The sequence below is a fragment of the Chrysemys picta genome, chromosome 11 (genome assembly GCF_011386835.1).
Source record: "Chrysemys picta bellii isolate R12L10 chromosome 11, ASM1138683v2, whole genome shotgun sequence".
Lineage (NCBI taxonomy): Eukaryota > Metazoa > Chordata > Testudines > Emydidae > Chrysemys > Chrysemys picta.
Genome location: NC_088801.1, coordinates 14,679,349 through 14,692,981, shown reverse-complemented (window position 1 = coordinate 14,692,981; position 13,633 = coordinate 14,679,349).

Here is a 13,633-nt window from a genome sequence, read left to right as displayed (position 1 = left end):
CATGAGTTTAATAGGGCATCAGGACGACAGACACTGACAGAAGATTTATACCAGAGGTGATGACATTGCTACGAATACTGCTGATAAAAAGAGCCCCAATATAGGACTGAACAGAATGATGAATGGGGCACATGTCGACTCACACTTCTCATTATAAGCTCTTTCACTCTTGGTGGCACTTAGCATCATTTATTTACGTGGCTTGAAGGTGCAAGGCAGTAGCACGGTATATCTAGTGCTTTTAAATGTAGGCTTGCCATATAAAAATGAAAGAAGAGATGAGATTAGACCTTTGAATAATTGCCCAGCTTTCCAGCAGAGATTATATTCACTAGTGCTAACATTATTTTTTCCCTAATGTTCTCTGTGTGAACAGCTCAAGTGAATGAATTTTCTAAGGCAGAAGGTCAAAGGAAAATAACTGATAAGCATTGCGCTTGGTATAGAATATCGCTTTACAATATTCTGTCCTTCTCATTTGTCAGATAGGGAATAAGAGATAATATAATAAAAGTATATAAACATATTTTTGTCACGCCACATTTAGTTTTACTTGACCCAAGCACTATTTTTCTTTGTGGATATTAGTAGGGGAAGGATCAAAGAAGTCAGCCAAAAATGTCTAATAATAATAATAATAAAAAAAACCCTCAGAACCAAATGCAAGGAAAACTGAGACCTGATGAATAACTGGCACTGCACCAAAAAAACACCTTTTCAGCCTTTTATATATTTATCAAACCACTGGAGTGTGAATTCTATGAATAAGTCTTATCATCTTTCAAGAAGCAGGCACAATAAAAATTAGAACTACAGAAAATTGTGGGTATTACAAAAGGTTAGTTCTACCCATTCATACCTATCTGTAGATGGGAATGTCACAAAGGAAAGTCTCATCTGTCTTTCTGCCTGGGTTCTCAACCAGTGATGGAGCAGTGTTGGATGATGTCACCTTTAATGTTTAGCTGCACACACAACAAATGAAACGGCTTGATCAAGAGAGATTGTAAAAGGCATATGCAATTTTAAAGGATGGAGAGGTGGATCATTCAAAGCATGAATTCCCTTGATACTATTATTATCTAATTTTAAAATCTAACATCTCTGTATTTCATACCACAGTCACCATAGTATCTGAGCACATTACAAGTATTAGAAAAACTAAATATAGCAAAAATTTATTAGTATAATTATTATTATTATTTATTAGGGACCATTTGGTGAGCCCCTGACTCCTGTTGGGAAGCATTGGCTTCACTGGGACTACTCATGTAAGTAACTGCTCACTAAAGTGACTAAGGGTTCACAATCTGGTCCCATAGAAATAGTAGTAGCAATTAGAGATCCCCATAGGCCCTATATATACATACACACATGCAACAAAAATATGGTTCCTGCCCCGAAAAGCGCACGCATCACCTTTCTGAGCTGAAGAACTGTGGTTTCTAAAGTTGTACATAAGACACCATTTAAAATGTAAAGGATTTGTTCACAATAGCATTATATAATTCCAAACCAATCTCTTTTCCAAGGTGAACACTCCCAGTCTTTTTAATCTCTCCTCATATGGAAGCTGTTCCATATCCTTAATCATTTGTGTTGCCCTTCTCTGTACATTTTCCAATTCTAATATATCTTTTTTGAGATGGGGCAACTAGAATTGCATGCAGTACTCAAGGTGTGGAGGTACCATTGATTTATATAGAGGCAATATGATATTTTCTGTCTTATTATCTATCCCATTCCTAAAGGTTCCTAACATTTTGTTAGCTTTGACTGTTGCTGCACATTGAGCAGATGTTTTCAGAGATTATCCACAATGACTCCAACATTTGTTTCTTGAATGGTAATCGCTAATTTAAATCCCATCATTTTGTATGTATAGTTGGGATTATGTTTTCCAATGTGCATTACTTCACATTTATGAGCACTGAATTTCATCTGCCATTGTGTTGCCCAGTTTTGGGAGACCCCTTTGTAACTCTTTGCGGTCTGCTTTGGACTTAACTATCTTGAGTAATTTTGTATCATCTGCAAACTTTGCCACCTCACTGTTTACCCCTTTTCCCAGATCATCAGGAACAGTCCTGTACAAGTTTTCCCACACATTTCTACCAATAAACTTCAAGCCTGACATGCAGTAATTTAGTACTGAGTCTCTGATATCACACATAGTGGGGTGGCTTACTGATTTGGATATATGTCCATCATGGAGCAGTATAAAACTACAGGTTATATTTTTATTTTGAGCCAGAGCCAGCATTTGAATGGAGGACTTTAAAAATGAAAGGTTGGTGTTTGAGCATGCTTAGTCACCAGTGAGACACTTTCATTCAGAGTGTTTTATTATACACAAAAGTCAAATGAACACAACACATTTTATTTGGTGATGGAAGACACGGTCCTGAGCACAGGTAGCATATTTGTTACCAAAGCAGACAAGAAAATCTCAGTAAAGCATTTGAAGCTCATATCCTCCAAATGAATAAGAATGAGATTTCTTATTTAGGAATAAATTAAATAGAACACAAATCAGATTTCTTATTTATATGCAGTGAAAGAGAAAGCCAGGAGTAATGACAGTATTGCTGAAGCATAAGATCATAAGAATGGCCATACTAGGTCAGACCAATGGTCCATCTAGCCCAGTATCCTGTCTTCTGACAGTGGCCAATGCCAGATGCTTCAGAGGGAATGAACAGAACAAGGCAATTATCAAATGATCCATCTCCTGTCATCCAGTCCCAGCTTCTGGCAGTCACAGTCTTAGCAATCTTGGCTAATAGCCATTGATGGACCTACCCTACATGAACTTATCTAATTCTTTTTTGAATCCAGTTATACTTTTGGTCTTCACAACATCACCTGGCAATGAGTTCCACAGGTTGTGCATTGTGTGAAGCAGCACAAGGACACTAATAAAATATGATTCACTCACCAATGTTCTAATATTCCCACTGGAGATCAAGTCCTGTCTGAAGGTGTTTGATGGAGGATCAAGTTGATTGTCAAGATTAGACCACTATTTCTGAGACTGCAGATAATCATTGAGGTTCTAGACAAAGCATCCTTCAGTTTACCCCATATGCAGTGTTTCCCTAACAGTGGGTCCCGACCCACCAGTGGGTTGTGGGAAGGCTCCAGATGGGTCACCACATCCAAGGCTGGATTAACCCACCACCGGGCCCCAGCCTAGGCAAACATACATTTCTCTTGGCACAGTATGGACGGGAGGCCTAGAGGAGGGGGTTGAAGAGCAAGCCCACCCTGCACTTAGCCTGCAGCAGCAGTTTCTGTCCCACAGGGGTGGGCCTGGCTCCCTGCTCTGGGTGTTGTGACCTGGTGCATGGGATTTCAGTGTCATTCAGGTTTGGCCCGGCTGCCCAAGTGACACTGTGATCCCATGCACTAGGTCACAATGCCTGGAGCAGGAAGCTGGGCCCAGACCCGCAGGACAGGAGTTGCCACTGAGGGGTGAGAGTGGGGTGGGATTGCTCTCCAACCCTCAGCCCTGGAGCCTCTCCTCTGCCCCAGCCTGGGATTAGAATTGCGGTGCCAGGGCAGAGGGTGCATAGATGTAATGGTGTGTGTGTGTGGGGGGGAGATTTGCAAAAAAAGACAAAATGCAGTTGGTGGGTCATCGTAGTAAAATGTTTGGGAAGCACTAAATTATAACAGGTTTCAGTTTTCAACAGAAAGCAACAAAATGCCATAAAACTTTTTGACCGTACACAATTGGAATCCCATTTAGTAGCATGAAACATTATCTTTGCTCCACTGCACATTGAATGGCAGCAAGATTGTGCTAAGCATTGGGGAATTTCCATTGAGAAATTGTATGAGAAGGTTACCTTGAAACAGATTGGCGCTACACACTCCAGAAATGCGTCTTGTTTCTACCATGTGCAACTGCCACTCCCTGTTCGTGTCTTTGAATTTATTTGGAATGGAAGATCTTCATAAAACTTTCAGAAGGAATATGTGATAATTTCTCACATTGTACTAATAAAGGTTGGTATAATTTTGCAAAGTGATTATATTATATGAACAATGGACATGGAGCTCAACACTTACCTAAGGAACAGAAATAAAAACAATGTGAATATCAGATAACTCAGAGAATGTTACCTACTGGAATTTGATCACAACTCTATAAAAAGAGACTGCTTGCTCATATTGAAAACAGATGGTCAATCATTATATTTTAGCACCTTCTATGGAATGACTTAATATTGTTCTTGGAAGAGGTTTCTCATCCTACTTTTCCAGTCTGTAAAGGATCCAGTGAGTAAGTAATAAAAGACATAAGTTCTAATACTACTTTGTGTTTCCAGTATTTCTATTTGTATGTGATTTCTGTTTATGCAAGACCTGGCCTGCTCAGAGCACTTCAATACTTGGATGATGGAAATACCATCAGAAGCCCAGATCTCATCCAAAAAAAATAAAAATCCAAACACAAGTATGGAAATATTATTTGGGTTCCTTGAGAGTACACACCCCAAATTCTTTACTGGTATAAATCAATGCCACTCCAGTGGAGTAGGGCCAATTTATACCATCAGAGACTGTTTCCGAAATACAGTGCCATAATAAACAGGAACAAAGGGATAAGGGGAAACCTGAGATCCTGTCTAAACCATGCTTTAATTCAGTGCCTCCATATCACCAAGGTATCGAGGCACATTCCTGTCATTAAGCACATTTATATTCCCATTGACTTCAGTAGGACTACTGACATGTTTAAGGTGCAATGCGTGTATAAGTAACTTGCTGAATCAGACTTCAAAAAGAATGTATGCTCAAAAGCCCTGGGGCAACCTTAAATAAAACAAGGTAAAACATCATAAAGCTAATGCTGAAAACAGAAACATTTTTTGTTATTGTGAAAATCTGGACATGGGCCCAAGGCATAAAGATTAGATCTGGATTCAAACTCCACCCAGATTTGAAGGGTTCCGCTCCAATGTTCTGAAAAAATACAGCTGGATTATTATCAATGCTTTTTCCAGAAAGAGGAGCTAAAACAACAGTGTAGACAGTTGTAAAACCAGGACTGCTTCAGGACTCATTGCTGACACTGATTGATGGATGACTGTAGAAGACTCGGACAAGTCTTTCCAATCAGTTTCTAACAAAGATTATAGCAAAAGCGGCAAAACTAAAAGGGAGGAGGGAAAAGGGTTTAATGTTTAGGCCAGATCAATCTACAGTACAAAACCTACTATCTAAGGGCCCTTTTTGCTAATATTTATATCATGCAGCCACTCTAGGCATTACCTTCATTTGTGAAGTACATAATTTCTCCATATCGATTGTGAATATAATAGTTTAATTAACTAAATACAGATGAATAATTCCTCCCTTTACAGTTGTGGTGAAAACTATGTCGAGTAGGTTTCTGGGCTATGGATCCATTAATCCTGAAGCATTTATATAATCACATTACCAACTACTGAACTGCAGTCACACGTTTGGTAGATGTTTTTCAATACAGCTGTGGCTAAAACACGTTATAAGTAAAACTGACTTTAAAAGTGAAATCAATCTCCATGGAAAATAATGTATTGGAAAATATTTTGTCCATTTTGCTTCAAAAATTTGACAATTTTCAAACTTTCCGACCATGACTACTTATAACATGGTTTGACCAGTCAGTGAGGATGAGTTCTGAACTTTGTTATAACCAAACTAAAAAGCTATGCTTTAGGCTACATGAAGATCCAAAGCAAGATATAAACTGGTTCAGATAAACATCTTTTACTTATGCTTATTGTGACATTCTATACCTTGGGAGAGCATCCTGTAACCCCCATATTCCACATTTATATATAATTGTGATCTTGCATATAAAGCATGACATATAAGGCATCAAGGGAAAGGTTATGATCTGGTGAAAGTCACTGTTCTATCTAAATATGTACATCATTAGTGCATGTGAACTTATGAGAGTGTGTTGTATGGTTGTCAGTAAATCATGCTGTAAGTTGGGGAATCAGCCAGATATTAGCTCCCCAGAGACAACAGCAAGGAAAGTAACTCACGCCCAGGCGGGTGTCAAACAACCATCAACAGCCATTGTTCAGCAAGCAAGTTACAATTCAATGACTCGCCTGCATGAGTCCATGCCAGGGGAATTGCTCAATCTTGCCTGGTGACTCAGCAATGCCCACCAGACACGCCTGGACTTGTGTTCTCCAAACACATCGACTAAGGGTATAAAACAGAACACACTGCAAGCAACAAGGACACTCAGAGGACTGAAATCCCCAACAGAGGGGACTGGCCCAGGTTTCAAGGGTAAAAACCATGTACTATTAACTGCAATATTCAGTGGGGTGAGAAAAACATAGGGTTGAGAGTTTAGACTGCGTACTTATATTTTCTTTTCTTTTGGTAACATAGGGCTTGTCTACACTGGCACTTTACAGCACTGCAACTTTCTCACTCAGTGGTGTGAAAAAACACCCCCCGGAGCACAGCAAATTTCAGTGCTGTAAAGTGCCAGTGTAGACAGTGCACCAGCGCTGGGAGCATAGCTACGCCCCTCCTGGAGGTGGTTTTTCTAGAGCGCTGGGAGAGAACTCTCCCAGCACTCTGCCGCAACTACACAAGCCACATTTCCAGTGTAGCCTAGCCCTAACTCTGACTTTTTGCCTATCACTTATAATCACTTAAAATCTATATTTTCGTAGTTAATACATTGGTTTAACTGTTTATCTTCACCAATGAGTTTGCCTGAAGTGTTTGGTAAGGATGTTTGCTAGGTTTACAAAGGCCGGTGTATATCCACTTTCCTTTGATGAAGTGGTGAACCAATTAATACATTTGCACTGCTCGTCTTGAGCAGTGCAAGACAGTATATTCCTGAGGTACAGCGCTGGGAGCTGGGGGGATTTGGCTGGTGCCTTTTACTGTGTGATTTATGAGTGGGTCTGGGAGCATTCATGCAGTCTAGCTGGGTGTGGGGCTCCACATGCAGTTGTGCTGAGTGAGAACAGCACCTGGAGTGGTTTGCTGCTTGTCACTAGCAAGGCATTGTGAGAGACAGCCTAGGCTGGAGAGAGTTAAAGGGGCACAGTGGTCCCACAATCCCAGGCTGCACCGCAGGGATCCCGTCACACTTATGCATGTTTGTTAAACATGATATAATGACAGGAGGCTTTCAACTGAGGCTATTGGCTAAGACTCCTAAAGCATGGCTGCACAGAGGTTTTTCAGATAGGGTTGCCACCTTTCTAATTGCTGATAACTGGTCCCTTGAGACCCCACCTCTTCCCCAAGGCTCCGCCCTGCCTCTTCCTCCCTAAGGTCCCAGCCACTGTACCTCACTCCTCTGCACCCTCCCCCTGTCGCTCGTTGGATTGTCTCCACCTCCTCCACCCTACCCCCGCTGGGCTCCCTCTGTTCCGGGGCTGGGACAGGAGCAGCTGCAGCTTGACAAGGAGCCTGCCTGCAAGTAAGAGGCAGCCCTAGTTGAGCAGGGGCTGGCACAGGTTGATGGCCTGGCACCTCCCCCGCCCTGCAGTAACCAGACTTTGGGTGTGCTGCCAGGTCCCCTTTTTGACTTGACTTTCTGGTAATAAACCAGACACCTGGGAACTCTAAATGGCACCTGGACACAGAAGCCAAAAACTGGACTGTCCAGGTAAAACCAGACGGGTGGCAACCCTGTTTTGGAGACCCAGGGCAAATTGTGAAACTGAGGTCCTCCCACCCTTCCCAAAAACTACCATGGTGACGAAAGAGTTTAAAAAGCGAGGAGGAGAGGGGCAGGTCAGAGAGGCCAAGGCCTGTGAGATTGCTGGCTTCCCCTGGGGGATGAGGGCAGCGCAGTCAGTAGGCATTTTAGGGCCCAGGGTGAGCAACCATATTTGCACCCCCTACCTTTTTTCCCTCCTCATTTTTCTTATTTAATTCTCCAATCCTTCCAGTCATTTGCTTAGGCTGGCATGTGCTTCTTTCTTCCCACTTGCTTATCCATTCATCTTGACCTTGTTTTGATTTCTATTGTATTTATTGCCAAATGACACACACATAATGCTTGGGAAATGCATTACTTTATGTCTATACATTTTCAATTTCCTTTCTGTGACCTTTCTCTTCATTGTTTTAGCGCATTTAAATTCGCACAAACCTTCCTTTTCTTTTCTTTTTTTTTTTTTAAAGTATGCTGCTGAAGTTCTTTGTTCCTGCATTGATTTCCTGTGTTTTAGTTTCGTTTAACTCCTGTTAGAATCTGGATGTCCAATGGAATTAATAATGCAGTAGGAGGCCCTTCACGTCTAGGTCTTCTGAATCTGGCCTAATTTGGTAGTGATCAAACCTATAATGTCAGTGGCATTATTTAAAACCTAAATCCTACAATATGATGGGTGTCTGTGGCTGTTTGGTGTATGATGTAATGTGGTTGTCTTGGTCATGTTCCTAGTGGGCAGGTCTCCATATCACAGAAACCACCAGCGTCGTTGGCACTACACCACTCCCTAGGTAGCAGTCTCAGCAGAGGTGCCAAGGACTGAACGTGTATGGAGACTAGATCACTGCTGAGACATGTTGGCAGGCTGGTGTGGGGAAACTTGTGCTGTGACTGTCCATGCTGCACCTGTTCAGTAGATAAATAAAGGGCTTTAGTCTCTGGAGCTGGTGATCCAGCACCTTCTGCAAGCAGTAAAATAAACAAATAAAGCAAACAAAAACTGCCACTGATATCGTCCCTAGGATTTTATATTCCATCCATAATGTGAGATAAGTAATAACCCTTTTCACATGTAAGAACAGATGTGAGCTGATAGTTTAACATTGCTACTGCTTTGTTATGCTTCTGTCTACGAAATGCCAAACTTGTTGAAAAGCCAATTTTATACAACTTATCTATAGCAGGTTGTACTCTTGCCGAGATATTGGAAACATTCACAGTGTGCTGCCCCTTTGTGCATAACAAGCTTCCCATATGTTGCAAAACACATCAGTTGTTCTGATTTTTGCATGTGTCCCAGCTGCATGCTAACCAGAATGGCTAGTCTGCCTCCTTCTTTGAAGAAGAGACAAGACAGCTGCCTTAGCTGCCAGAATAAAGGAAATCTGTGGGAAATGTGCTTACTTTTCCACATGTCTGAAGACCTTCCAGAGGCCTTCTGTATGGATGGAGCACTTTCAAGAAGGCTTTCCAGGAGATTTGTAGGGTATTTTGTACAGATATATTTGCTATATACTGTTTATAAAATAAAGACCTTTTTTACTGTTAAGATGATACTCAGATGCACAGTTGTACCTGATGTAGTTGTCTGGATTTTGCAATAAAGAAGAGGCAGACACTGCTGACTACTCGTTCTTAGTCAGACTCCAACATAATGTATGTGAGAGGCTCCTTGCAGAACAGGGTGTGTGTGTGTGTGTGGGGGGGACACACTCACATTCACACACTACAGACCCCTTGGGCCAAACTCTATTCTCTGTTACACTTGTGGAACCCTATTGATTTCCATGGAGCTGCATGCATGTAAGGCCTGGTCTACACTAGGAGGTTATGTCAAATTTAGCAGCATTAACTCGAATTAACCCTGCACCCGTCCACACAACGAAGCTATTTAGTTCGACATAGAGGTCTCTTTAAATCGATTTCTGTACTCCTCCCCGACGAGGGGAGTAGCGCTAAATTCGACATGGCCATGTCGAATTAGGGTAGGTGTGGATGGAATTCGACGCTAATAGCTCCGGGAGCTATCCCACAGTGCACTACTCTGTTGACGCTCTGGACAGCAGTCCGAGCTCGGATGCTCTGACCAGCCACCAGCCACACAGGAAAAGCCCCGGGAAAATTTGAATTCCTTTTCTTGTCTGGCCAGTTTGAATCTCATTTTCTGTTTGGACACCGTGGCGAGCTCAGCTGCACTGGCAACAATGCAGAGCTCTCCAGCAGAGGTGACCATGCAATCGCAGAATAGAAAGAGGGCCCCAGCATGGACTGATCGGGAAGTCTTGGATCTGATCGCTGTGTGGGGCGATGAGTCCGTGCTTTCGGAGCTGCGATCGAAAAAATGGAATGCAAAGATCTACGAGAAGATCCCCAACAGTTATTTTGTGGTCCGGGAAGTAAATACCTTCCTGCAGCCGTCTAAACAGACCAGAGTTCCTGAAAACGCGAGCATCATGAACCTTGCCCGGCCATCCGACGTTGAGGTTGGTAAAATGTCTCCTATGCTCCACCAGTGCTTGCAGCACCATTGAAAAGTAGCCCTTTCGGTTAATGTACTGGCTGGCCTGGTGGTACGGTCCCAGGATAGGGATGTGAGTTCCATCTATAGCCCCACCGCAGTTTGGGAATCCCATCGCAGCGAAGCCATCTATGATCACCTGCACATTTCCCAGGGTCACTACCTTTGAGAGCAGTAGCTCAATGATTGCGTTGGCTACTTGCATCACAGCAACCCCCACGGTAGATTTGCCCACTCCAAATTGGTTCGCGACTGACCGGTAGCTGTCTGGCGTTGCAAGCTTCCAGAGGGCTATGGCCGCTCGCTTCTGGACATTCAGGGCTGCTCGCATCCGGGTGTCCTTGCGCTTCAGGGCAGGGGACAGCAACTCACAAAGTTCCAGGAAAGTTCCCTACGCATCCGAAAGTTTTGCAGCCACTGGGATTCATCCCAGACCTGCAGCACTATGCGGTCCCACCAGTCCATGCAGTGTGGACTCACAAAGTCGAATTACTGTCCTTAGTGTGGATACACACGTTCGACTTTGTAATATCAGTTCCACAAATTCGCTTTAAGTAAAATTGAACTACCCTAAGGGTATGTCTACACTACGAGAGTAGTTTGATTTTACTTAAAGCGAATTTGTGGAACCGATATTACAAAGTCGAACGTGTGTATCCACAAATTTGTCCTCAAACCTGAGAAGAAGCAGTTTACAGAGTCCTCTGTCTGGATATCTGTAGCCCTCTGAAAAATACAGGCAACAGTAGGAGGGGTTTTCTTCTGAGTATCGTCTCCACTAGTCAAAGGGAGTGTTTCCCCTCTTTGCCTAATCCACAGAGGATGTGAGCCTATCACAGCCCCAAGCTATAGCAACCTACACTCTTACTCCTAGATGTCCATGCTCCAATCCCCAGTGTGGGCCATGATGACAGCCACACATATGTATCACCCCTGATGTCTGTTTCTTTAAATTTGCTTTGCCTTTGGATTTTTGTAAGCTTCTCCCTCAGCAGTTCCCCTGACTCTTTTAAATGACTGCCTCTGAATTTTGATTTAGTTGTTTGCTATAATCTTGTTTAAATTCAGCTCATTTCATTTCTTTCCCAATGTCTTTCTTTGCCATTCAGGCTCAACCTCCTGAATTCTCCGCCTGGTACCTCAGGAGCTGTTTTGCCTCACCAAGAGTTTGATTACCAAACCCTTTGAACTTGATTCTGGATTTGACAGCCGGAGGCAGGCTGGAGGGGATACATCAGAGCTGCAATAGAGAGGGAGACCCTAGGGAGAATAGGGTCTCTGAAAGAATTTCTCTAGAGCAGTACATTCTGCTGCCTGGCATCTCTGCACTCTTACACTTCATGCACTGTGCACTCCTCCCCACCAACTCACACACTAACTGGTGTAGAAAGGTGGCAGTAATATAGCCCTAGCTTCATTATGCCCCCCATTCAGTTAACACATGGGCAGGGTCGGTGCAAGGAAGTTTCGCGCCCTAGGCGAAACTTCCACCTTGCGCCCCCCCCCCAGCCCTGCGGCAGCTCCCTGCCCCCCTTCCGCCCTGAGGCGCCCCCCCGCGGCTGCTCCTCCCCCTGCCCTGAGGCGCCACCCCCGCTCTAATTCTCCTCCCCTCCCAGGCTTGCGGCGCCAAACAGCTGATTGGCGCTGCAAGCCTGGGAGGTGGGAGAAGTGGAGTTGCGACCGTGCGCTCAGTGAGGGGGCGTAGGAACGCTGTAAAAAAAAATTGGGGGCACCGCTTTTTGGCGCCTCCAAATCTTGGCACCCTAGGCAACCGCCTAGTTTGCCTTAATGGTAGCACCGGCCCTGCACATGGGAGCATTAGCAGGAAGCAATTCCTGCTCCCCCAACAGCACTGCGCTGAGCAGAAGCAAAGGAGCGTTCTCTTCTTACCCAATATACACACACACACACATAGATCCAGGAGGAACTTGGCCATTTATGTCACACGTGGCCACATTGTGACCTACAGACCAATGTAGATTATTGAGTCTCTTCCTGTCTGCTTCTCTCTCATCCATCAATTCATTGTTCTCCTCTTCTTCATTTATACTGCTTTCAAGGCACATGTTCTGGTAGCCAGCCTGTTGTCAATATCACCTGCTAAGCTGAACAATTGCTAACCTCACTAGGGTTAGAGTTTGTATGGGTAGAGCTCTGCACCTAAGGATTAGGGTTCCTATGGGTAGGGTACTTGGAGTTAGGGTTAGGGATCCTATAAATAATGTATTTGGAGCTAGGATTAGTGTGGCTTTGGGGAGGACTCCCCGCCCTAGAGCTAAAGTTCCTATGGGTAGGGTACTTGGAGCTAGTGTTAGGGTTCCTATGGGTAGGGCTCTCTGACCTAGAGTTAGGATTCCTATGGGTAGGGTAATTGGAGTTAGGGTTAGGGTTTGTATAGGTAGTGTTAGGGCACCAATGGGTTTGGCTCTGCACCCTAAAGTTAGGGTTCTTATGGGTAGGGTACTTGGAGTTAGGGTTAGGGTTCCTATTGGTAGGGTATTTGGAGCTAGGGTTAGGGTTCCTATGGGTAGGGTACTAGGAGCTAGGGTTAGGGTTCCTATGGCCAGGGCTCTCACCCCCAGGGATAGGGTTCCTATGGGTAGTGCAGCCCACCATAGGGTTAGGGTTCCTATGGGTAAGGCTTCCCACCCTAGGGTTAGGGTTTGTATGGGTAGGGTACTTGGAGGTAGGGGTAGGGTTCCTACGGGTAGGGATCCCCACCCTATGGTTAGGGTTCCTATGGGTAGTATACTTTGAGCTAGGGTTATGGCTCCTGTGGGTAGGGTATTTTGAGCTAGGGTTAGGGTTCCTATGTGTAGGGTTTCTGGAGCTGGGTTTAGGTTTCCTATGGGTAAGGCTCCGCACCCTAGGGTTAGGGTTCCTATGGGTAGGGTACTTGGAGGTAGGGGTAGGGTTCCTATGGGTAGGGATCCCCACCCTAGGGTTAAGGTTCATATGGTAGGGTAGATGTAGCTAGGGTTAGGGTTCGTATTGGTAGGGTTCTGGGAGGTAGGGATAGGATTCCTATAGGTAGGGTACTTGGAGTTGGGGTAGGATTCCTATGGATAGGGTTCCCAGCCCTAAGGTTACAGTTCCTCTGGGTAGGATACGTGGAGCTAGTGTTAAAGTTCCTATGGGTAGGGCTCCCTGCCCTAGGGCTAGGGCACCTATAGGTAGGGCTCTGCACCCTAGAGTTAAGGTTCCTAAGTTTAGGGTATTTGGAGCTAGGGTTAAGGTTGCTAAGGGGAGGGCTCCTGCATTGGTTAGCATTGCTATTGGGAGGGTACTTGGAACTAGGGTTATGGTTTGTATGGGTAGCAATTCCCGCCCAAGGGATAGGGTTCCTTTGGGTAGGGTACAATGAACTAGGGTTAGGTTCCCATGGATAGGGCTCCCCGCCTTATGGTTAGGGTTCT